The sequence below is a fragment of the Pan paniscus genome, chromosome 14 (assembly GCF_029289425.2).
Source record: "Pan paniscus chromosome 14, NHGRI_mPanPan1-v2.0_pri, whole genome shotgun sequence".
Taxonomy (NCBI): Eukaryota; Metazoa; Chordata; class Mammalia; order Primates; family Hominidae; genus Pan; species Pan paniscus.
In genome coordinates this window covers 80,043,502-80,069,267 of record NC_073263.2, presented here as the reverse complement: position 1 = coordinate 80,069,267, position 25,766 = coordinate 80,043,502, and the positions used below count along the sequence as shown (strand labels likewise).

Below are 25,766 nucleotides of genomic sequence, written 5' to 3'. Positions count from 1 at the left end.
TTTACATTCCTATGAGCAGTATATGAGAATGCTTATTGCTTCACATGCTTGTTAGCACTTGATATTATTAGTTGATTTTTAGTTTTAACCATTCTGTTAGCTGTGCTGTGATACCTCGTTGTGAGGTTGACACCTTTACATATATTTATCCTTTCTTTGGATAGCATCGGTTATGAATGCCTGTTTAAGTGTCCTACTCCTTTTTTCATTAGATTGTCTGTTTTTCTACTTGGTTTTTGTTAGTTCTTTATGCATTTTGGATGTGAGCTCTTTGTTGACTCAATTGCTGAAAATGTCTTCTGCCATGTGCTAAAGCGAACTAAATATGGCCTGAGAAGGACTGCATACTTCTATATTTGAGTCTTTGTGGACAAACTGCAACCTAACTTAACAGGTAGAGAAGACTGAAAACCTAATTTAGGAGTATGTGCCTGTAACAACAGCTGAGTCTTGGCCAATCCCAGCAGCCATACTTCAACCACTCGTACACTGCTGAGTGTTCAAACTGTGTTCAAATAAGGCAAACGCTGAGCTGTAACCAATCCAGTTGTTTCTGTACCTCACTTCTGATGTCTGTACCCACTTCCCTTTTTTTGTCTATAAATCTTCTTCCACCACGTGGCTGCACTGGAGTCTCTCTGAATCTGCTATGATTCTGGGGGCTGCCCGATTCACGAATTGTTCATTTAGAATCAATTATACACCTTTAAATTTAATTAGGCCGAATATTTTATTTTAACACATGTCATAGCTTGCCTTTTCATACTGCTGATAGTTTCTTTTATTTCTGATCATCAGAAATTCTTAATTTAATATAACACAATTCATCATTGTTTTCGTTAATGACCTGCTTAAGATCATTTTCCTTTTCCAAGGTCATAGAGATACTATTCTGCATTATTTTCCATTATTATTATTTGCCATTCATCTACATATCTACAAACTACTCAGAATAGATTTTTTTCCCACGGTAAAATGTAGAGAGCATTTTTCCCTTTGTGAATATTCAGTTAGCCTAACACCATTTATTGAAAAGGCTACCCTTTTTCCACCTTTATTATAAATCAATGTCTACATAAATAAGTATCTGTTTCTGTGTTCTCTATTTTCTTCCATTGATCTATTTGTCTATTGTGTACCATCAACACACCATTTTAATGTTAGAGCTTTATAATCACTAACATAAGTAGATAGAGCTTTATAATAATCGCTAATATAAGTAGAGCAAGCTGTCTTACCTTTTTCCTCTTTAAGGTTATCTTGATCATTCTTGACCTTTTGCATATCCAAATATACATTTAATATTACTTTTAGAATCAGTTTGTCAAGTTACACACACACACACAATATTTAAATTACATTGGATCTATAGATAAATTTGGGAGAACTGGCATCTTTACAATATCAACTCTTTACTCCATCAGCATGGATTATCCTGTAAGCATTTAGATTTGTTTTTATTTCTGTTAATATTATTTTATAGTCTTATGCTTAGATATTTTGTATTCACTTATGTTTATTTCTAGGTATTTGATATATTTTGCTCTTATTTTAAATGCTATCTTTTAAATTTTCATTTTTGGTGTCTCTAGTATACACAAATTTAATTGACTATGGTGCAACAGCCTTTATTCATGAACTTTGCAAAATTCATTTTTTTCTCCAAAATTTTATTCTGGAAATTTTCAAACATATAAAAAATAGACTTGTGTAACAAACTTTTATGTGCCCATTATCCATCTTTAACCATTACAGTAAGTTTTTGAATTTCCTTAACTCATATTTAATTCTAATACTTTTTTTATATTCTTTTGTATTTTCTATGTACACAAGCATACTATTTGTAAATAATGGCAGTCTGATTTCCTTCTTCTGAGGTTATTTATTCATTTATTTGCTATTCATGCTGCTGAGGATATTCAGAACAATGTTGAAAAACATTATAATAACATTCTTACTATGTTTGTGAGCCTGACCATTCCTTTTTGTTTTCATCAAATGACACTTACAGAAGATCAATTCTTATGTATTTGTCATACAAATCAATGTCTTAACTAAGTTAAAGCACGTTTATGCTGAAATATTTGTATAATCTGAGCAATGCTAGCCATAAGTATAATAAATTCAGAACAAGTTTTTTTTTAAAAGGCACTACAAACATGTCAGTAGGTAGTCTGTGTATATATGTGGTACTTACACATTTAAACTTAATTCTCAGCATTTACTATACAGTTACTTCTGTAACTTAAAAAAAGTCTCACCAAGGGATAAGGTATAACAAATTGGCATATTTGTTAATTTTTTAGTTTGTGAAAATATCTTGAACTGATTTATTTATACAGGGACCAAATTTCAACTCTGACAGTAATCAGCTTTTCAATGAACTTCATAGTTTGCAACTGCATAGAGGCAACAGAAAATATGAAAGAATTTCTAACTATGGGAATTACATGTTTAAAAAACTTAGCGTTGTATTAGATTTTATTTTATTTAACATTCTAGGGAGTTCACAGCCATCAGCAATTTCAATGTAATTTTAGGTGCAATTGGGAATTTGGCATTCTCAGTAGAACTGTTAGTATAGAAAACCTTGTAGATGGAATAAGTACATTTAATAGCACATGTGAAGGGATCGTTCTAAAATTCACTTCGATGGCTTCATTTTCCACAACTGAACTGGGTCGCTCAACATGGGTGTTATTGTTCCTGATGTTAGGGCATATTCTCTTTTTACAATAAAATTATGACTGTCAGAAGATTTTAACTTGACATATGTAGCATCTCTGCCTCCACAACCTCCATAGGATTGTTTCTCTCCATCTATTATGTTCGTGTGAAATCCTATTTCATTGCCTTAGGAACCACAATAGTTTCTTGTCAGTCACTGCAGCTGGGTTCCTGTGCTTGGCCACAGCCCCTACTCAAGGGCCAGCTCTTCTCCTTTTCCTGATATATATATATATATGCACACACAACATATATTCTATTTATATTTATTGAATATAAATTCTATTTATATTTATTGAATACACATATATGTGTATATATATATACACATATATTCTATTTATATTTATTGAATATTCAATACAATATATAAAAATATATCCAAAATGAAGAGTAATAACATAGGTTTAAAAATATACATATTAAAATATATATTTAAAAATACGTTAAAAATATATTTTAAGCCTATGTTATTGCTCTGCATTTTGCATCAATGTGTGACTATTGTGTCATTTTGACCAGAAGCCAAGTTTGGGGTCACTGTAGCAAAAGGTGGAGGAGAAACTGGAGGCGAGTAGGCATGGACACAAAGCAATTGTGTAAATCTTTGGGACTGAGCTGGCACCATACAGAATGGAAGAACAATCTTCTAAATCAGCAGGCTAAGCTAGAGACCTCTGAATCTTCACCCTGACTCAGACTTCTGGGGACTAAGGATGTGTTAGAAAAGGGCAGGTCTTAATTTAACTTAAGAAGTTCATAGAACTTTCTGGAAAGGATTAGGACTTTTTTCCAATAGAGATGAGATTCTGAGAGGCCTGGATTAGAATCTAGGTATGGTGTGTCAAGATGGGTGTGTCAGGATGGGAGGGGGACACAGGGTCCCACTAAGACACACATTGAGCTGGCAGTTATCATGAGAAGAGGACTGATATTGTGTACTTACAAGATTTATGGAAATGCACTGGGGAATGGCAATCAACCTTTAGAAGGAAGTGAAGAGATGAAGAGAAGGAGTGTGAAAATATGTGTGCACAAGAGAGAAAACATACTAAATCAGAGAGTGAAAAAATGAATATTTCTGTGAGTCCACATTTTTTCCCAAAGCTGAAAGGATTTGTGGATGCATGAGTTGCTCCATGAAAATTATCCAGCATGTTGCTCACCCACAAGATTTGCAGGTCTATGGAGGAGTACAATAACGGCAGTGATGACAGTCATGTAAAATGACACTCATGTCTTCTTTTCAATATCAATAACACATAGAACTCTTCGTCCATCACATTTGATTTCACGTTTAATACAGTATGTAGCAGCTGAATATTTATATCCCCTTATAATTGAGAGATCAAGAAGGCACAACCTTACAATAACTGTGCAAGGGGAGGCTTTTATTCATTCACCCACTCATTCAGGTATTTAGAAAATATCTATTAAGGGCTTATTGAGTTCCAGGATGTAGTCTAGGCCCTGGAAGTACATCAGTGGGCAAAATCATCAAATTTAATTTGTAGTAAATGAGAATAAAAGGAAGAAACAGAAAAACTGTGTGTACTTCCTAAAGTGTTCTAGTAGTGGTGGAAGAAAAAGAACTAGGACATAGTCTTTTAATCACTAGTTTTCTGGCTCTTCCTTCAACTAATTCAGCTGTGAAACATAATATATATAGAACATACATATTTGTTTGCATGTGACTGCTAGGAGTTTGTGGGGGGTACACAAAAACAAATACAATCGGATTTCATTATTCAAGAGACACACAGTTTCAAAGGGAGACATATGCGTGATTACAAACAAAATGGTGCAAACACGACTTTGACAGAGCTAAATGCAGGGAACTCTGGAGCACATAGTAGATGCAGTTCCCTGTGCTGGAAGGAATAGGAAAGGCTTTTTACAAAGGACCTCTGAGCTGGCTCTGGAGACAGTGGGAACTGGCCAGTGTTGGTGGTGGAGGGAGCAGTGTTCAGGCTGGGAGAGGGAAATGTGCAAATACCTCTCTGACACGCTCCTAGTGCCACCATGTTGTTACCATCTCCTATTCTCATCTGCTGGCTTTCATGAAATTACGTTCTCTTTCTTCTTAATGGCCACACTAGAGAGTTTTTTCTTTGCCAGTCTCCTGTGTCTGGCAGAGCACAGGCCAATGATGAACTTTAGGTATGGAGTGTGCACTATGACTGGGAAGAAGCAAGAGGAAGCCTGCTGGAGTGCTGGAATGTTTTAGATCATGATGTGGGTGTTGGTTACACGTGCCAAACTCTATTCAGCCATATGCTTATTAGTGCATTTCCAGCATTTTACTATGTGCATACTAGATCTCAATGAAAGAAGGAAAAAAAAAAGACTCCTAACCCAATGATATTAATGTCAGTCCTATGATACTAATTTCTATATGGAGCAGTTTAGCACTTGGCATCGAATGTATTTTGTTTTGTTTTGTTTTGTTTTGTTTATTCTCTGTTCATTTCTTGTATGAGAATCTTTTCAGAAACCAGATTTTAAATGCCATTTAAGATCTCAATTTTTTCTTAGGCTCATTTGTCCTATTCTGTGGAATCTCTATGGCTTTGAGTTGGAAATATATAAACTCACACACGGGGAGCAATTGGTTTTATATTTTAGAAGTTTCCTTTGCATACAGCCTATGGAGCACATGTTTTTGTTTCTCTCTGTAAGTGCCCTGTGGCAGGGGATAATTCTACTATTTCTCTTTGTAGTATCTGGGAGACTGAGCTGTGTACACAGTCTGAGTCCTCAATAAATATTGCTGAGAGGGAACAAGTGTGAATTTTTTTCTATTTTGATTTATGAGCTTCTTAGAAAGGAGAGGGGAAAGACCTAAATAGTATACTTAAGGGATCTTATTTCTCCCCATACCCCTTAAACAGATTAAAAGAGGAAAAGAAATAAAATACTCTTAAAGGTTGATTGAGGGATAAAACATCCACAGAACAAATTAGACTTACTCAAGTTTTATGCATCTCCAAATAGCAAGTTCATATAGATTTGCTGGAGTTTAGATATACGTGTCTGCCAAACAAGATAACTTTTAAGGAAAATAGTTTTTTTTTTTGAATTCTTTTCAGGTCAGAAATTGAGTTTTTAGCTTAGCTTTTGCTCTTAGAAAATATCAGGAAAAATATGCCATCTATGTTGTAATTGTACAACAAACTCAACGAAGAGATCTCATTTCAGGTAAAGCAACTCAGAGGTCCCCTGAACCTCCATGTAAGCATAAAGAAAACTGTATTAGTCTGTTCCCATGCTGCTAATAAAGACATACTCGAGACTAGGTAATTTATAAAGGAAAGAGGTTTAATTGACTCACAGTTCCACATGACTGGGGAGGACTCAAAATCATGGCAGAAGTCGAATGAGGAGCAAAGTCACATCTTACATGGCAGCAGGCAAGAGATTGTGTGCAGGGGAACTCCCCTTTATAAAACCATTAGATCTCATGAGACTTATTCACTATCACAAGAACAGTATGGGAAAGACCCGCCCCATGATTCAATTACCCTCCACCGGGTCCCTCTCATGACACCTGGGAATTATAGGATTCAAGATGAGATTTGAGTTGGGACACAGACAAACTATATCATAAGCATGATTTTTTTTCATGTTGCTCTTACTTGGTGATATTTGAGGCCAGCCAAGGCAAAACTTATTGAGCACTTTCAGAACCCTTCTAGAGCTCTCTTTTTCTTGGTGATCCCTGTATCTAATTCTCTCTTACTCCTACCAGAGTTGCCAGTGACCACACACTGGCCCTGTGGCCTAAGATCATTTGCTATAGATCCCCACCTTGGGCTATGCTGCATGTCATTAAGTAATGCTTGGTCATGCCTTCTCTATCTTTAATTCTTTTCCTTGGTATCCTGAACTTTGCCATCCAAAGATTATTTGTTGATTCCAGAACCAAACTATGCAAATATGTTTATGTATGCAATTTTTCTAATGCAAGATGTATTTATACTATGCTTCTCCTTTTTACTTTCTTTTTTTATTATTATACTTTAAGTTCTAGGGTAGATGTGCACAACGTGCAGGTTTGTTACATATGTATACATGTGCTGTGTTGGTTTGCTGCACCCATTAACTCGTCATTTACATTAGGTATTTCTCCTAATGCTATCCCTCCCCCATTACCCCACCCCACAAAAGGCCCCGGTGTGTGATGTTCCCCACCCTGCGTCCTTTTTCATAAATCAAATGTGAAAGTGAAAATGCTTTGCTGGGCTGGGTGCGGTGGCTCACGCCTGTAATCCCAGCACTTAGGGAGGCCAATGCGGGTGGATCACAAGGTCAAGAGATTGAGACCATCCTGGCCAACATGGTGAAACCCTGTCTCTACTAAAAATACAAAAATTAGCTGGGCGTGGTGGTGTGCACCTGTCGTCCCAGCTACTCGGGAGGCTGAGGCAGGAGAATCGCTTGAACCTGGGAGGCAGAGGTTGCAGTGAGCAGAGATTGTGCCACTGCACTCCAGCCTAGCTACAGAGTGAGACTCCATCTCAAAAAAAAAGAAAAAAAAAAGAAACAAAGAAAATGCCTTGCTGCAAAACACAGAGAAAACACAGATAATAATTCACAAGAGAATAAAATGTTTTCAAAATCTCTCCACCATTAACCCCACACACATGCACATATACTCACACATGTACACACACATATATATACACACACATTACACGTATTACCTGCTTTTTCAATTTAAACAATATTTAATTAAAATGTTTCATGTCAGTAAATGTATTTCCATAACATTTTTCTTTGTGTCTGGAAAGCATTCCACTTTATGAATAAACCATCATTTTATCACTTTATGAATAAACTATCATTTATTTACAGTCTCTTACTGTTACACATTTTTGCTATATTAAATTAATAGGGAATCCTTACAATACATATGTTTCTCATCAACAATTTTTTGAAAGCTTCTTAGAATATCCAAGTCAAAGACATGCATTAAAAAAACTCTAGTCACTTTTGGATCTAGCTTATTTTTATTAAAAAAGGAATGTATGTCCATTGTAAAATTCCAAATAGCATATAATGAAAAATAAATTCCCCTTCCACCTGAGCCTCCTACTTCTCCCCATGGGCAACCAGTCTTGTATAGCTCTTTTATTTCTCTCTGGAAATATTCTACGCAGATATATATATGGAGTATATCCTTTTCTTTTTACACAAATGGATATATATATATATATATTATTCTGTACCTTTATTTTGGAAATTTTAAAAAATGTATTTTGGAGCTTCTTTCAGTTTAGGACACATAGATCTAACTCATGTTGTTTTTATGGACACACAGTAAACAAAGTACAAATATATGAAAGTTGATATAATTAGTGGGCTGTTGATGGAGTTTGGCTATTTCTTTTGTTGAGATAAACACAGCAAAAACAAATACTCTTGCACATATGGCTTTTTGCACAAACATGAGTGTCAATGAATTCTAAGAATTTTAAGGCTTTCGATAAATACTGACAAACTTTTATTTAAAAGAGAATTTACATTGCCATGGAAAAAATGTCCCCACCCTACCCTGCCCCGCCACCTCATTTAACGTGAAGATTTTAGAGATGGGATTTAAAGCCTGAGGACTGAGGGTAAAGTTGGCATTTTTCAGTCCCTGGAGAAGAAACTTGGGTAAAGACAGCATTCCTTTAATATCCCTCCATTTCTCTGCTGAAGAAGCCAACTGCTAAGCCTACATGAACAGTTTAGTGCTGCTGTTTGTGGCTGTGCTCCTCAGAGACGTTTTAACCTTAGCTCCTTCTCCATGGAAAGGCACCATAATTCTGCCTGATCAAATCGCTTCATCTGTTTCTTTGCCCACCATAGCATCTGCGCTTCTTACTATGGTTTTCTTAATTTTTTTTGGACGTTTCTTTTAGATATCTTAATCTTTTTTATCTACAATGTAAATTCTGTGAGACCCGTTGATGATTTTGTTCACTGCTATATCCCTGAATCTATCTAGTCCATAGTAATGGCTTAAAAAGTTTTTGTTGAAAGAATGAGTCCATTCAGTCAAACAACAGAAGTTTCTAAAAATCTCCATACAGCTTGACATAGTTCCCCATCACAAGTTTTGCACCACTGTCTTGGGGTTTGTTACCCTCTGACTAAAGCTGGGATTTAAAAAAATCTATGTTTGGAGGATGAACTTCAGAGGGTGTGTGAAACCCCAGGGCTTTCAGGCCAGGTCTGGGGTACATGTCTGAGTGTGCATTTTCTGGGGTGGGAGGAGGAGAAGGTTCCTAGGACTTGTGGAAGCAAAATGGTTAATTCTTTTTAATCTTTCTTTCAATAATTTAGCATAAATGATGCTGAAACAGATGTGTTGGGAATGATTCTTTTCAGAGACTGGCAAACTAGGTGTGACCCCTTGGCTCTAGATAAATATTACCTAGATTTAAAACTAGATAAAACTCAGATTAATCAGAGTTTTGGGTAACTATAGGGCAAGCAAAGTTATGGGCAGCAAAGAAACCCTTACTAGTTAGAACCAAGATCTTTCTTTTGGGTTGATAATGATGGCTGCAATTTTCTTGAAAAAAAAATAAAAGGGTGACATTTGCACATTCACTTTGAAAGAGAGATAATCAAGCCTACATTATAAAACATTAAAAATAAAGTATATTAATTATTTTGATCAGTGCCACTTATAGATGAATAAAGTGGATGAAATATGATATTTTATAATTTAAAATTTTTCATGTGATCTGTCTGATTTTAGAAAAGAATCCCAGTGTAAAGTGGATTAATAAAATGATTTAATCACATTTTTAATGTTTCTCTCTTCAAAGAGAATTTCTAATAACTTATATTTTGGACATAAAATTGCTACATGTGTGAAACTATGAGGATAAATAAAAACACAGAGTGTGTTCTTTTTGAGCAGATTTTTTTTTTTTTTAACATATGAGAGGAAATGGGACAGTGATTTGTCTTTGGGTTAAGTATGGTACTGAGAGGATGGACAGTCCAAGACCCAAGAAAGTGGGCTGCTGGAAAAACATAACGAGGAGAAGAAAACATTGGAGCAAGTGTTTGAGAAAGCTGTCAGAAAGTAATAAAGATAGCAATAACATCTTATTTTCAGCATCAATATTAACACATCACTCAGGTACCAAAAATCATTCAGGAGAAACAAACAGGATTGGATTAAATGAATTTGGACTGGATTTTAGGAAGGAATTGTTTGGCCTTTTAAACAGGACATTTCCATTCATTTATTCATTCAATATTAATATAGCATCTACTATATCTTAGTTCCAGGTATTTAGGAAGACAGACCATTGGCAACTTTGGTGAAAGCCGGGGAGGTTACCTGGTTAAAGTATAGCAAATTTAGAGTGTTTTAGGTTTTTAGAGGGGAAGCTGAAAATGAGACAGGTCCTTACCATGGTCAATTTTATAATCAATTAAAATTATAATTTTTCTATAACCCCACTATGCAGGTAGGAAAAATAAGTTACCAAAGGGTACATGATCCTGGACCTCAGATTCTACAGCTTAACTGAAGTTAACCTCACTATTGATGTTCATCTAGACTTTCATTAACCTCTGACCCATGCTGAATATGCTTCAGGTGAAAAGAAGTAAAGATTTTATTGTAATATGAACAAATTACCCTGTTTAAATTTTAAATGTTTACTAATGGAACATAGGCCGGGTAACACATACATGGAGTAATTAGACAGTAAGCTGCTATATGGGCACCTATTAACTGCAAAATGAATTTGACCAGAGATTGATTTTTTTAAGCATTTCTTAATTAACAAAGAATGAGCAAGATAAATCTGATAAATGAAGAGTTACATTGAGTTTTAAATAGTGAGCAATTTGGAAACAGAAGTTCACTGTTTATTCTTTTCAATACATGAAAATGATCCAGCATGGTTAAACACATTTCATATTTTACATTTTCTTACCAGAAGTGAAACACCCACATTTACATGATTGCCCAAAGTTATGCTGTATGTTAAGGAAATATATAAGGAAATATATATAAATATATATTTATATATATATAAAATATATAAGGAAAAATATAAGGAAAATTTATGATAAATATCTAAAATGCTGTATCATCATGTAATGGATTTAATGGTTCAACAATTGGGAATGATAGAGTCCTTCTATGAGCAACTTTTAGAATGTCTACTTAGTACACATTCTCATATATGAAATAAGCTTTCCAGTTGCCCAAGGATATTTATTAATCATGTGTGTATTGTTTTAGTCCTAGTTTTAATATTAGAGCTATGATACAGACTTTATTAAAACACACATACACACACTCTTCATCAAAGTTAGAACAAATTATACTCAGTCAAAATAACTATGGTTTCCATTAGTAGAAATTTGGAATGGTTGATATATCCATGTAATAGTTTTAAAATAGACTATTATTGCTAAATGAAAGTATTCTTTAAATTAAGAACAGCAAATAAAACATGACTTAAATAGGTAATTTTTAATATCCTCCTTTTTAAAATAAGCCTTAATTTTGAAAAGTTGGATGAAGGGAACTTTATTTGTTACCAATAAGACATGGTTTATTAACATTTGTGCATCAGAGTTATAGTTATTTTTATAATAAAATTGTGCATTTTTTATACAATTGGGCCACCTCCATGAAGAAACTAAAAATTTGCATAATGACAGCTTACGTTGGTTTCAGAGATAAGTCATTATATATTTCTTTATCTTTTGTTTTCATTTTCCCTTATAAGCTGAGATAATTTGGCCAGCCTAATGGTTGCCCTATTTATGGTACAGTTTTTGTACCCTGACCAAAACTATGACCTTTTTAAACTAATATGTTTGATGTACCTATTCAAACTTTTTTGGATAAATACCTTATCAAAGAAATACCTCAAGGTTGGGGCGTGGTAGCTCATGCCTGTAATTCCAACACTTTGGAGGCCAAGGTGGGAGATCACTTGAGTCCAGCATTTCAAGACCAGCCTCAGGTCGGGCGTGGTGGCTCACGCCCATAATCCCAGCACTTTGGGAGGCCGAGGCAGGCTGATCACTTGTGGTAACCTGAGGGCCAGACCAGCCTGGTCAACATGGTGAAACCCCATCTCTACTAAAAATACAAAAGTTAGCCGGGCATGGTGGCACATGCCTGTTATACCAGCTACTTGGGAGGCTGAGGCATGAGAATCTCTTGAACCCAAGAGGCAGGGGTTGTAGCGAGCCAACATCACACCACCGCACTCCAGCCTGGGCGACAGAGCGAGATTCTGTCACAGCAACAAAACAAAACAAAACAAAACAAAAACCAAAAACCCCAAAACAAGCCTGGGCAACATGGGGAAACTCTGTCTATACTAAAAATACAAAAATTAGCAGGGTGTGGTGGTACAGGCCTGTAAACCTGGAGGCAGAGGTTGCAATGACCTGAGATTGCGCCACTGCACTCCAGCCTGGGCGACAGAGGGAGACTCTGTCTCAAAAAATAAAAATAAAATAAAAATAAATACATAAATAAATACATAAATAATTAAAAAAAGAAAGAAAAATTAAAAAAGAAAAATCTCTCTCTCTTCCACCCTTCTTCTCCCCTCTTCTAACCTTTTAAATCTTTTCTTCCCTATTACCATTTTCTTTTAAACAAGTGGATACCCACTTAGTCTTATCTTAATCTCAATCTTAATTTTATCTTAATCAGATTAAAAAAATATTCAGCGTGTAAAATAACCCTTTTAACAACAGGGTAATCTAAGAGACTGACATTTACAGGAGTTATCTTCTTGCCTCTCTCTCTGAAGTGACTTGTGAATCTGAAGGTACAGTGAGTAAATCCCCTCACAGTGGGTGGCTGGGAGATTACTCCTAATGCTGACTCTGCAAGTTATCTATCTCCCTCTGCCTCTCTTTTATTCCTTTTCCCTTTTCTTTTCTTTTTAGCCAAAAAAGTAATTCTTAATGACATATGAAATGACAAAACTCCCATGAAAACTTTAATGCTAATATTGTTCCTCTGAGAAACAATGAGCTAAATGATCACTTCAGACAGAAGAACCAATAGAAATGAATACAAAGTGTGATAGGGGTCCTGGCTATAGCTCAAGTTGTGTTGATTGCTGAGGTTCAAAGATGTGTGAGCCTGTCAGCTGGACTGGAAGGGGTGGTCCCCCAAAAATCTCTTTTTGGGAGGGACTAGGGATCTTACTAATAGATAACTCATCCTATGCAAAGGAGTTGCCATGCATAAGAAGCTTGATCCAATAACAACACCTAGGACTCCTGAAGGAAAGAGAGTCTCTGGGCCTTTCTCAGGTGGCAGTGTCTATTACCCAGGGGAATTCTTCCCCCTGTACCAACTGGACTCATGCCTGAGTCTTACAGTGACTCTTGAACAGGATCTGTAAGTTAAAATAAAAAGACATGTTTGACAAAGTGAAGAATGGAGACACAGTATAATGTTTTGGTTGCAGCCGTTTAACATAATGTAATACATGAGGAGAGAGAGAGACATTCTTATCCATTTTACAGGTCAACAGCCAATGACACTGGTTCTTCATGGGCTCAGATGTATTAGCAGTAGTAGTAAGTTACAGTGTGTGTAAGGACATTAGTGCCCAAAGTTAGTGCCGTATCCAGCAGACCCAGTGTCTGGCAACTAGAGATGTATGTTCTGGAGGGGCAATGGCATGTTGTAAAGATGCAATGTGTGGTGCTGAAGTCAGCAGGTATAGCATGCTGGGGAACCACACCCATGTATGAGCCAATTGGAGGCACCTGAAATACATGGAGGTGAGGGGCTTTACAGAGGTCTTAATTATTGGAGGGGAAAAAGAGTGATATTTGTGTTATTATTACAAATAGACTCTACTTGCTACCAGTGTGACTCCTGAAGAAACTGGGCCACCCAGAAGCAGCACACAATAACGCTGCCATGCATCAATATTTTAGTTCCCCATCCCATTTCCATTCAGCCCACTTTTTAAGAGATAGAATAATGAGTGTTACGGAAAGAAAAATAGGTCACCAGTTTGATAAGGAAGTGGATGGATGATGAAGTGTGGGGGCGGAAAAGAGCCAGCAGAATTAACAAAGGTAATTAAAGTAGCAGAAGCGAGAGAAGCTGGTTTTCACATTGCCAAATATATTTCAACTGAGCAAAAAGGAGAGTTATTCACATACATGTATTCACAGAAGGCAGAAACAGAGAGCAAAAATAACCGTGAAAACCGACACTGGAAATTAAAGAGGAGGAAATAGAGTAGTTAATTCTTGTCTTCAGCCTAGTTTTTTTCCCCAAGCTGAAAAACGACTGTGAATTATATAAGCAAAGCTAGAATAAAATTACTGTGAAATAATGCTAACTTTTTAGCAGCCTCCTTTAAGTGCATCCTCCTTATTTGTCAATTCACCTGCCAAGCATACAAGAACATTCATTTTTTTTTTTTTCTCCTTGAACTACCCACAGATTGGGCAATCTTCGTGCACTGAAAGCGTGTGTTTCTTCATGCATTGGTGCATGCTGAATAGGGCTGTCCTTTTTCCAAATTATCAGCTGCTTGCCTGGGCAATTTCCATGAGCAAATATGGGTATTTGCACACGCAAATGGAAGTGCGTGAAAATAATATGTGCTCGGTATTAGTGGGCCCAGCCAGGGTTTGCCTTTTTGGAGTTAAAAGCCCTGTAAAGGCCGCATGGATTTCTGAGGAAGCTTAATTTAGCAAGCACAATTCATGAGCCAAGCCAAGGAGTTATAATTCCACTAGCTAAATATCCCTTTGTGAAGATAATAGATTTTTTTAAAGGACTTGGACTTGCAGAATGGTTTAAAAGGCGACATTTTACTAGGATATGGTATAAGCTAACTTTTGGCTCTGAAGTATTTACTAATATGTTATGGGTTTGAGATGTACGGTGCAACTTTCCATTTCCTCTTAAAGTGTCACTGGAAAGGTTATATAGTTATGAAAAACAAAAGTGAGAGCTTAAACATTCAGGGTTATATTGCCAAATAATATCTGAAATGCAAAGGATTACAAAAATTAGCAAAGATTAGTAATTACACAGAGCCAAGCTTCCTCTCAGAGGACACATAATATTTTAATAATTTAGGAAATCTATTTACCATTTTACCAGTGCAGTATTCTAGTGCATATGTCTTATAGCTATGCTCACACACATATCCATATTTTGAGGAATGTATTAATTTCTTCTTGCCAGAAATCTTCTAGCCATGGCTTAAGAAGTGACTTCCAGTCTCTCTAATTGTTCTAGAATCTTTTAAAACCTCCCAGCTCAGAGTCTGAAGTCTGAATCTTGCCTTTCATGACACAAGCACAAAATCCTAAAATGTATTTTTCAATTTGCATTTTCACAAAATAATTTTCTTAGTTAAGCTATTCTGAAGTATCATTTAGGAATTTCTGCTTTCTTATACATTGTTTATCTTTTCTCAACACTATTTTTTTAAATGAAAAAGAATACAAAGGGGAAAGGGAGATTTTATTGGACCTTCCAAATGCAAAACAACTGATTAACAAGTGAAAAACTGAATCAATCAACTGGAATTGGTATATACTGAGTAATGAGTGAGTCAAATGACGTTTTCCCCATTATTTCTCATCAGTGATTTTCTTGAATTGAGGTGGCAGATTGAATTTTCCAAAGAGGGCTGCAACGCAACTTCGTATCCTACATGCTATTCTAGAACCTTGCCACAGTCCTTTCATGAAAGAATGTCAAATTATCTCCTCTGTGAACCTGGGCCACTTGTGAGTTGCTTATCGATGGGAGAATGCAGTGGAAGTAACGCGTGTGATTTCTGAGGCTGAGTTAGAAGAGACATTGCGGCGTTGCTTTGTTGGCCAGGACACTCAACTCCCGAAACCCTGACCCGCCATGTAGAAGTCTAATAATCATCCTAAGCTTCCATGCAATGAGGAAGCCCAGGGACAGGTAGAGGCCACTTGTAGGTGCTCCTGCCAACAGGCTGAGGTGCCAGGTGGCAGCCAGCATCCACCACCAGGCATGTGGCGAAGATGCCTCCAGATGACTTCAGCCCCCAGTTATTGATTCACCCCCAGCCTTTGAGTCTTCTAGCTGGGAACCCTGACATTACAGAGCAGAGACAAGCCATTCCCAGGAAGCCATGCCTGAATTACTGACTCACAGAACCTAATAGCTCAATATAATGTGTATGTTTGCTGCTAAGTTTTGGGTTACAGTTGCCCCTCCCTCTGTATCTATGGGCCACATCCCTGGTTTCAATAAACTGCAGATCAAACATTTGAAAAAAAAATTACAAAATTACAGTATAACAACTATTTATACAACATTTACATTGTATTAGCTATAGAGATAGAGATAATGCCAAGTATACAGGAGGGTGTGTGTAGGTTATAGGCAAAAACCGCACCATTTTATATAGCAGACTTGAATGTCTGCAGATTTTTGGTATCTGCAGGGGTTCCTGGAACCAGTCACCCACGGATATAGAGGAATGACTATAATTTGTTATGTAGCACTAGTAACCAGAACTGTCAACAAATTACTTGAGACAAAATGTTCAAATCTAAACAGTCAGAAAGTATCATCTCATATTTCAGAGTCCATTTGGGATAAGATGTTGAGCTACTCATTTCCAAAATCCAGGGGCATTTGATAATTTTCCAGGGAGAAATTCCACAGGTTAATTATTTTTAGGTCAACAGTCTCTATTTAAAAATGTTGTAGCTTAAAAAAAGTATATACAAAAGTTTATTTTTTAAAAGATCTCATTAATAAATTGACAGACTAGGGGATTCATTGCACAGAGTGCCCTTGGAAAACACATAATTTGAGCTTGGCCAACAGGCAGGTTGCCAGTATATGCGGATGCAGGGGTGGCTGCTCCCATTCCATTTTCACTCTTCTTTTCCTTTCTCATCCCCTTTCTTTTCTCTCCTAGCCAGTGCCCACTTACAAAGTGGCTGTTGCATGTATGTGATGTTCAGCCATGTGTGATAAGATGCAAAATGAGCCAGGAGCAATGGCTCACGCCTGTAATCCCAGCACTTTGGGAGGCCGAGGTGGGTGGATCACCTGAGGTAGGGAGTTCGAGACCAGCCTGACCAACATGGAGAAACCCTGTCTACTAAAAATACAAAAAAAATTAGCTGGGCATGGTGGCACATGTCTGTAATCCCAGCTACTCGGGAGGCTGAGGCAGGAGAATCGCTTGAACCCAGGTGGCAGAGGTTGCGGTGAGCCGAGATAGAGCCGTTGCACTCCAGCCTGGACAACAAAAGCAAAACTCTGTCTCGAAAGAAAAAAAAAATTGCAAAACAAAAGTAACTTATGTCTGGCCTCTCATCCTGTAATCCTACATGTACTGGATCATGGGAAAAGTTACTTATATGTGAAATAAACATGAACTTTTAATTTCACTTCATAACTCATGATGAGAAAAAGCCAATAAATTCTTTTCACCAAACATTTTGAACCTGAGAGTGCCTAATGCTAATGATGAAAAGACAGATCCATGGCTAGAGAAGTGCAACAGAAAAGCACAGTAATAACTTTCTGGTATATAATATACATATTTAATGGACGAAAAATGAATTCTAAGAGGAATAAATAGTTAGGAGTGGAAAACAGAAGCATAAGATAAAGAAATAAGCTGCAGTGAGAAAACAATTCTCAGCAATAGCTCCTGTATTCCAAGTGATTCCCATGTATCCGTAGGTAGACATGAGGCTTCTGCAGTCCTCTGTACATTATTTATATGATAGTCAAGTGAGAAATGGATTGGGTGGAATTATGGGAGCCAGTTAGGATTGGAATGGTAATACGAGTTACTACAACTCTAGAGCACATAGGCTTAAGAATTGTGCAAGTCATGTATATATATGTAACTAACCTGCACATTGTGCACATATACCCTAAAACTTAAAGTATAATAATAATAAAATAAAAAAATAAAAATAAAAATACAAAAAAAAAAAAGAATTGTGCAAGTGAGGAGTCAGTAAAGACGTGTGAGGTCCTCATTCAGTTTTGTGTTTTTAAATGTGCGCTTCAAAATAGTGAAACTTTTAGAACAAATTTGGGGGGTAACTTCTGTGTCAAATTCTCCTTGCCTATAAAGCAAACTCCATATTCTACAAAAAGCCTTAAAACTTATTTTATTTCTTTCTTCAAAGTCCTGCAATGCCTGACATGAGTCATTATTGTCTGTAATCTACCTCCATAGCAACACAACTTTCATAAAACAGACCCTCTTTCTACTGCTGCCTTGCTTTCTTGGTGACAGGGGACCAACGGAGGGTGGAGTGAGTGAGCCCCAGTGTGGAGGGAAGGGAAGGATGAGGCTTCCTGACAATCTCTGTTGGTTCTTACTGGTCATCCGACCAGTGGTAAATGCTGCTGCAGGAAGGAAGAGAGCAGCATTTGCTATCTGTAGTCTGCGGGAGCGTTCGTTTCCTTCAGGGCAGATGGGTTTGGTTAGGATTCAGCTGGTTCTTTGTGGTTATGTTTACATCCTGGTCAGGGACCTGCACTAATAGGTGTTCAATTAATATTCAGTTGAATAAAATTTAAAAAAAGGTGTCTTCTAACATGCTAATTTCCCTTTCCAACACCTTATGATTTTTTCCTCCCACAGTGTCTCTGATTCTCTTCTCAGTGTGGTCACTGGAGCTGATTACACACAACTAAATGTGGATAAAAACAACAATAATCGTAATACTGTTTATAATGACAGCTAATTTTTGTTAAGTGATTCCCATATCAGGCATTGTTTTAAGCACTTATCGAATGCAGTCCTCACAACAACAACCCTACCAATTAGGTCAGTCTTTTCTTCTGAACTTCATGATGAGGAAACGAAGGCCTAGAGGAACAGACGTCTTTGGGAAGTGAGGGCAGATGTCAGCAGAGGAAAGAGGGAGGGGTGCTGTGTGGCATTAGGACAGAGTCTCTTCTTGAGGATCCTGGCAGAATCTAAGGCTGTTTTGCCCCCTCCAGTCATCTTTACTTTTCTATTTGACTAAACTTCTATTTCCTTTTACTGTTGTGGGAAAGTTGGTCTGAAGTTATATCTCTCTACCTCTCTACGCTACCCTGTGCTCTAATCTCCCAGGTTTGTTTTGGATTTGTATTGCTCTCAAGCTATTAGAACTTAGAAAATGCATTTCTTTTTCAACAAATCTGACTTTTAAGGCTATAATCTTAGAAAAAAGTCTAATTGGAGACTTAAAACTGGGCAAGAACTGCTTTGTTTTAGACTGTGACTCATCTTGAAAGTGAGAAATGCCATTGATTTAATGAAAGGGAACTCACAGGGAGACAGGATTGACAGAATGTAAAAAATATATTAGAAACTATCCTGCCTCATTTAAAGGAGTGTGTGGGGATAGTTTACTCTGTGTTTTGGGCTAAATACATATAAGCTTTCTACTGAGTGTCGTTGAAAGGCATTTGCCTGTCTGCTCTCTTTACCTTCTGTCTGTTTCCTCTGCTATTCTCTGTTTAATATCAAAAATAAAACTCAAAAAAGCATTTACATGAATTTTGGTGAGGGCTCATTGTGGTCGCAGGTTTTCAGCTTACCTCCTCCTACACTCAGTTTCTTGAGTAATGAGACAGTGTCTGTTTTGTTCCAGCATCTAACATGGCAATGGACATATAGGAGGTGTGCAATAAATATCTGGATGTTGGGAAATCATAAAATTACCGAATACAGGAATGTTCAGAGAATTATAGTTTTTTTCTCATTCAATCCAATTTCATTCCTGCTTGTCTGCCTTCCTCCTCCTCTTCCTTGTTTTTCCCTTCCGTGGATATCTGTCTTGGCCACAGTGGTTCCTGGAGTTTGGAATGCCAAAACCGAGCACAGGCAGGAAAACAATAGATCTAAGAGGCTGGAGGTTGAGGGAGAGGACTCAGATGAAGAAAAAAGTTGGTGGACCAGAAGTGGTGGGGGAGGGAGTCAGAGGCTGGATGGACAGTCGAATTGGTGGGGAGTGGTGGCTGGAATAATCCAGGTTTGCAAGCATATGAGGTGCAAAAAATGAACTAGGAAGAATAGTTACGAGAAGTTTGGCTGGTGGTTATGAACAGAATTCTCTTTAAAGTTTTAAACCACACAAGTGAAAATGGCATTCCTTGCTTTTTATTTATATTTTCTTTGTGTGTTTTGACTAAATTTCTTTAAAACAATAGTCATGGCTTAACAGAGTTGTAATGTGTTAAAAGGGCTATAAGAGAATGAGCTTCCTTTATAGGAAGATCCCATCTTCTTTTCCTCTCTCTGCTAGTCACTAACATTCATTGAAGTTTACTCTGTCCCAGACACTGTGTTAAATATTTGCATGATCATATTTAGTTTTCACAGTAACACTCAGAGGCAGAAATTATTACTTATATTATTCCAAAGAGAAAAACAAAGCTGAGAGAGGTAAAGTTGCTTATCCAAGTCACACAGTGACAGACACAGGATTTGACCATAGCTGCACCTAATGCAAAAATTCAGATTCTTAAGTTCTATGTAATACTCCTGAAGATATTAATTAAAAATGTTTAATAATAAAGTTGTGGAACCATGAAACTACTGGGAATTGATGCTCTCTGTTCTATGATACGGCTAATGATTCATACCACATGATTTTTGTTTATCCCTTTGTGCTCTTCAAAATGCACTTGGATTGCAGTTACGTAAGTTGCCAACATACTGGATTTTCTGGATTCTGCCTTTTTAGAGACTCATTGTGGTTCTCAAAGTGTGGTTGGGGAACTCTGAGATCCCTGTGACAATTTTAGGAGGTCTTTGAAGTCCCCACACCACATGTCTGCAGATGCAGACATTAAAATCTTGCTGTCTTCTATTAAGATAGATGCTAAAGAAATTTACAAAATTTAAAACTGCTTCTTTTCTTACAAATTTTTTTGCTTTGGAAAATATAAGTGTTAATAAAAATATGTTAGTATGTTACTGTATAGTAAGTTTATTTATTAAGTCATTTTAATTACTCAATAAATTCGTATTTAAAAAATTCTCAGTTTTAATTTTCAGTACTATAAATATCAATGTAAATAAAAGCTTTTTTGGTTCCCAGACATAAAGGCTTGAGAACCACTGATATAGTTATTTACAAATCCATTTAGTGTACTTTTGAACACCCATTATGCTCAAGCATTGTGCCAGGTGGAAATAAAAAGGTAAATCTGACATAGTCTTAGGCTTGGAGTAGCTCCAAAGTTTACCTGTTAATGACATGTAAACATAATCATGGTATACTTAGTACTGCTATTGCAGAGATACAAACAAAATGCAAATCTTCTAAATTGAATTTAATTCAGCATCCCAATTGCGATTCTGTAATACCTGAGGTAATTCCAGCATTCCTGTTTTACAAATAAGGAACCTGAATGAAGCTCAGAGAGAAAGTGATGTGGCCAAGGTTTCACAGCTAGTGAGTGGGGAACGAGGGTAGCCAATTCAACCCATAGGATGTATTTGTGTTATTACCATGATTTTCTCAGCTGTCTTTGTTAATCTCCAATGTTCTTGGATTGTATAATAAATATAAATCTCAGAATTTGAATTGTTAAAGAGAAGTAAATGAACAAATCTCTTTGGGACAATTTGTAAAGTATATCAGTGATCTTTATTAAACATAAGCTAGATCATTTGGTATAAATGATAATAAATTATGTTTTAGAGAATAAGATTATTTGTTACTTATTTAAGATGTTAGTATGTGAATTTTCCCTTTACTTGGGTAAAGAACCTATTTCATTGTTAAGTTGAATATATGCAGTAATGTCTTAAGAGGAATTTCTATGTTTCCACTTTTATTCAATTTCATTAAAATGTAAGAAGAATATGACTAAAAAAACCAAATCTCCAAATAAACATACAAATACATAAAGTAAAATGCAGTAAATCTGCTGGGAAAATCACCCAGTGCCAACTGATAGGATTTCACTTTGTGCAAAACCATGTCCATTTCAGATGATGCTCAGTGCAATAAATGTGGCTCAGCAGAACTTTTATTCAATAAGGAAACCTTCATAAATACACACCTTGTGCATTTTACTTATCTGCCATAGAAGTGCATTTTGTTGAAACATAACTTTAAAAAGCTTATGAAGACATCCCATATATTCAGAAATATCATTCTTGCAGGGGAAAAAAAAGCATCAGCAGCCCCGTGAATCCTTTAATCATAGGCATTAAAGATGATCTGTTCAGAGACTGCAAGGCTGCTGACTCAAGTTAACATTTTCTTGGCTTGCTTCTGGGCTGCTAGCTATCTTTGCATGTGCATGATGCTGATGTAAAATGACATTTGCACCTGTTGTCACCATCCTATGTTAATTAGCATAGTGCCCTAAGTAGTAACCAGGCCATCACATCCAAACAGAAGCCATTAACATATTGCAGCTGTCATGACTAAGAAAGATACTGGAGCTGGGAGATGTGCGCATCCCTGCATACCTTGGCTCAGTTAGCAAAGCTCTCCCAATTGGAGTCACTTGGGAGAGGAAAAGAAGGGTGGGATGTAGCCAGTCAGGAGTGAAAGAATACATTTTACTGCAGGTTTACTTTCATGTATTATGCATAGCCTTCAAGGTCACTGCATGATCATTTATAAGATTTTAATGAGATATCAAAGTGGAAAGAATGGAATATAATTAATGGAATCTTATTGAAAAGATAGACAGGTATAACAAAAGCCTCAAAATACAATGCAATCTTCCGAATTCTAGAGCTAAGTAGGAGACCGAACATCAAAATCACACTGGGGGGAGGGAAGGTTACCATATTGAGATAACACCTCATTACAAAAGGCCTCTTTGTGTTACTCTTTTCAGCAAGGCAACAATTCAAAAAATTAAAGAACACATAGAAGCTTCTGTAAGAGAATAATGATAGGTACTTGAGTTAGAATACATAGATATTTTCTAAACCCAGAGGAGGTAGATGACCTATTCCAGGACTTCAAGAAGAGCTTCTATTAAGTGTGGGTATCTTCTATGAATCATTGGAACAGGGCACACAAGGTCAGCTATCTCATGCCAGTGAGATTCCCCAGAAGGTGTTTTGCTCAACATACAGTCAGGTTTCTTTGAAGTTAGTTTGGCTGTATGTATTTTTCAACTTATAAAAATTGCTCAGCTCATACAAATGCTGGTTAAAATGTAGACACATAGCGTAGGAAAAGTCTAGATTGATGAGTGGGTAGTTAACCAGAAACTTCACTCAATTGACTTTTTTGCAATCAACCTAGGAGAAAGAGGCAAGTGGAAATAAATTAAATGGGCAATAGGGGTTTATTTATTATTATTATTTTTTTTTTTAAAGAGCAGCTTATGGGATATGTCCTGAGGACTGATATCCATGCTACTAAATTTTTTAGATCTTTATCCCCATATTTCTGTTCAGGGAGAACTGATGTTAAAAATAATGATCCCGAGGCCCAAAGGACTTTGAATTCTTTCATGATTCATCAAAGAAAAATAGATTCCATTCAGCACACTGGCCTAACTAAAGCAGGAATGTGTAGTAAGGCTTAGAAAGATTTCATAGCTAAAAATCTTGGGGGGAATAATAACTCTGCTTAAAAACTTAACCTGAAAATCTAGATATTTAATTCCTTAAACATGCTGGTTAATTTCATTAAGTCCCAAATTCTGTCTTTTAAATGTGAGTTTCTTTGTGTGGGTAAAAATTTCTTTTTAGGGTAATAGCAAAGAATAGAGACCTCATCTAAATTTCTTCTTACATATTACCTTCTGGAAAGTTGCTTTGTAAAACATTTTTGTCAGCTAGAAAATGTTGTCACTTTTATTTACTCAATATCCAACAATGTAGGCAACTTCACATGCATGTAAATATACAGCAAAGGGGATGGGAAACAACTAAATCAGTCTAATCAAAACTATAACACATATTGATTGGCTAACCAGCTAATGTTTTTACTCTTTGGTTGTAGTATTCCTGGGGTTGACGAGAGAAGATTTTTATCTATTTGTAAGGCTATCATAAACCACAAGGAATATTAGTATTTTGAACAAGTTTTGTTTACTAGTCATAAAAATGCAATAAAATCATAGACTTATTGATGATGCAGAAATTTTTATGTAACTGTCTCAAAAATACTTTCAAAATTATATTTTCTCTTCTGGTCTAAATACAGAGAAATTAAGCCATGCTTGAAAGATACTCAAATAATTAAATGAAAAGTTAAAAATAATCTTACTTCTGCAGATCTCTTATTATACAGCATTTGCATATTATCAAATAACTAGAAATAATAGCCAGGTGCTTTACGTTTCACCAAGATATTGGACCTCATTTAATCATTTCTAGATAAGTAAATAGATTGGATAACATCAGTCACAAATTTGAGAATAAAATTCGTCTACTTCCTCTTCAATACTGGAGTTATGAAAATGTGCTATTTTCTTTAGGCACATTATTACACAAGTACTTACTAATAGGTCTCCTTCAATCTGTAGCCACAAATATGAGTACTATCATTTACATTTTCCCCCAGCCATGTGTGACTGAACAAAATTTGGTATTGGGGTAGAGGGAGAAAACCAAAAATCATTTTAATCTAATCAACAATCCTAGTCACCAGAGATAAAAATAATTTAAAATTCATGAAGACACCATCTTCCCATTTTTAAAAGGTTAAGTTCCTCTAAGCTATGAAAGAAAAATGCCCTCTGAAGACCTGGGGAAGCAGTAAACACTGGTGGCAAGTGACAGGAATTGATCCTCCTTGGCTGTGCCTGTCATGTCTCTAAATTTTATTTCCACCATCTCTAGAATGCTATGAAAAGAGAGTGGGTGCCGGACTATGGCCTGAGGGCTTGGTACCTGGGTCTCTGACTTTTTCTCAATTAGGAAGCCTCCCTGCCTGATGGAGAGACGTGCATCTGACTGGGGCATGGACAGTTGTGAGGTATTGATTAGCCATAATGTGAAGTCAAATCTGAATAAAAAAGACCTTCATTGGAGACAGCATGCCCTCTAAGTCAAGGGTCCAGAGATTCTGATGAGGTCTGTTTCCTTTCTGGGAGAGAGAGAGTTCCAGCTTCCTTGTAAAGGCTCTCTTGATAAGAAAGTCCAGTGGACCTTCTGTCAGAAAAGCTGAGGCTTCAGATTTGACAGGCGCTTGTTAGTTTTTCATCCCAGATCACTCAACATTCAGGGAAGAGAAGAAAAGAAGATTTCTAATATTGCTGGACACCACAAAAGTTAGCCTTGCATTTGCATTAGGAAGCTACAGCTGCCTTCCTGTACATTAAAGAAAATGCAAACTCTATCTAGCGTGGAAGGTGCCTTTTTCTACAATGCTGGCCTCACTGCAACACAGCACATAGAACATGCACTAATTTAAATATAATTTAGATCATGAACAACCAGCACATGGATTTGAGTTGAATTTTTAAAAATTATTTTATTTTCAAGTGATACCTTTGCATTCTTTTTGCAAACCCTGTATTATGACCTTAAAATGTCTCAGTCCCTTTCATTTATACGATGTTTTTAAGACAGTTGTATATATCATCTGCCTTGAGGCTTTAAAATAGTCCTGTGAAGTAGAAAGTCCAAGTGTCATGGTTCCCATATAAAGAATGCAAAAACAAAGATACACACAGGGGCTCTGAGATTGTCTAAGGTTGTAAAGAATCAGAATTAGAACTCAAGCACCCTATCTTTTAGTTTGACTTTCTTATCCCAGAACCAGAAATAAACCATTCTGACACCAAAACTACACACTTGCAGAGTCGTGACTAAATGCTGTCTTAGGTAACCTCATTCTAGAATTGCCATACTTTCATAACCTATCTCAGCAATTACTGTTCCATTTTTAAAGTTAGCAAGGATAGAAACAGTGTTTGCTGCATCTTCTCTTCACTTAACACATTACTATTAATTGGTGACTAACTAAACTCTTATTCCTACTGAGAATATCCTCCTTTTCTTCCAGTAGTCCCTTAATATGCTTACATGGATTTATTTAATCACATATTGTTTTGGATTTTAATT

At 36.5% G+C, this 25,766-nt stretch overlaps 1 protein-coding gene, 1 long non-coding RNA gene and 1 pseudogene across 4 annotated transcripts in view; 1 reads left to right on the top strand and 2 right to left on the bottom strand.

Annotated features, from left to right (window-relative positions):
* LOC134728806 (uncharacterized) overlaps positions 1-25,766 on the bottom strand; it is a 569,286-nt gene that overhangs the window by 125,370 nt on the left and 418,150 nt on the right. The gene's annotated exons all lie outside the window — the stretch shown is intronic.
* Positions 1-25,766, top strand: part of POU4F1 (POU class 4 homeobox 1) — a 218,336-nt gene that overhangs the window by 111,770 nt on the left and 80,800 nt on the right. The gene's annotated exons all lie outside the window — the stretch shown is intronic.
* LOC117975510 (elongin-C-like) overlaps positions 2,491-25,766 on the bottom strand; it is a 48,586-nt pseudogene continuing 25,310 nt past the window's right edge.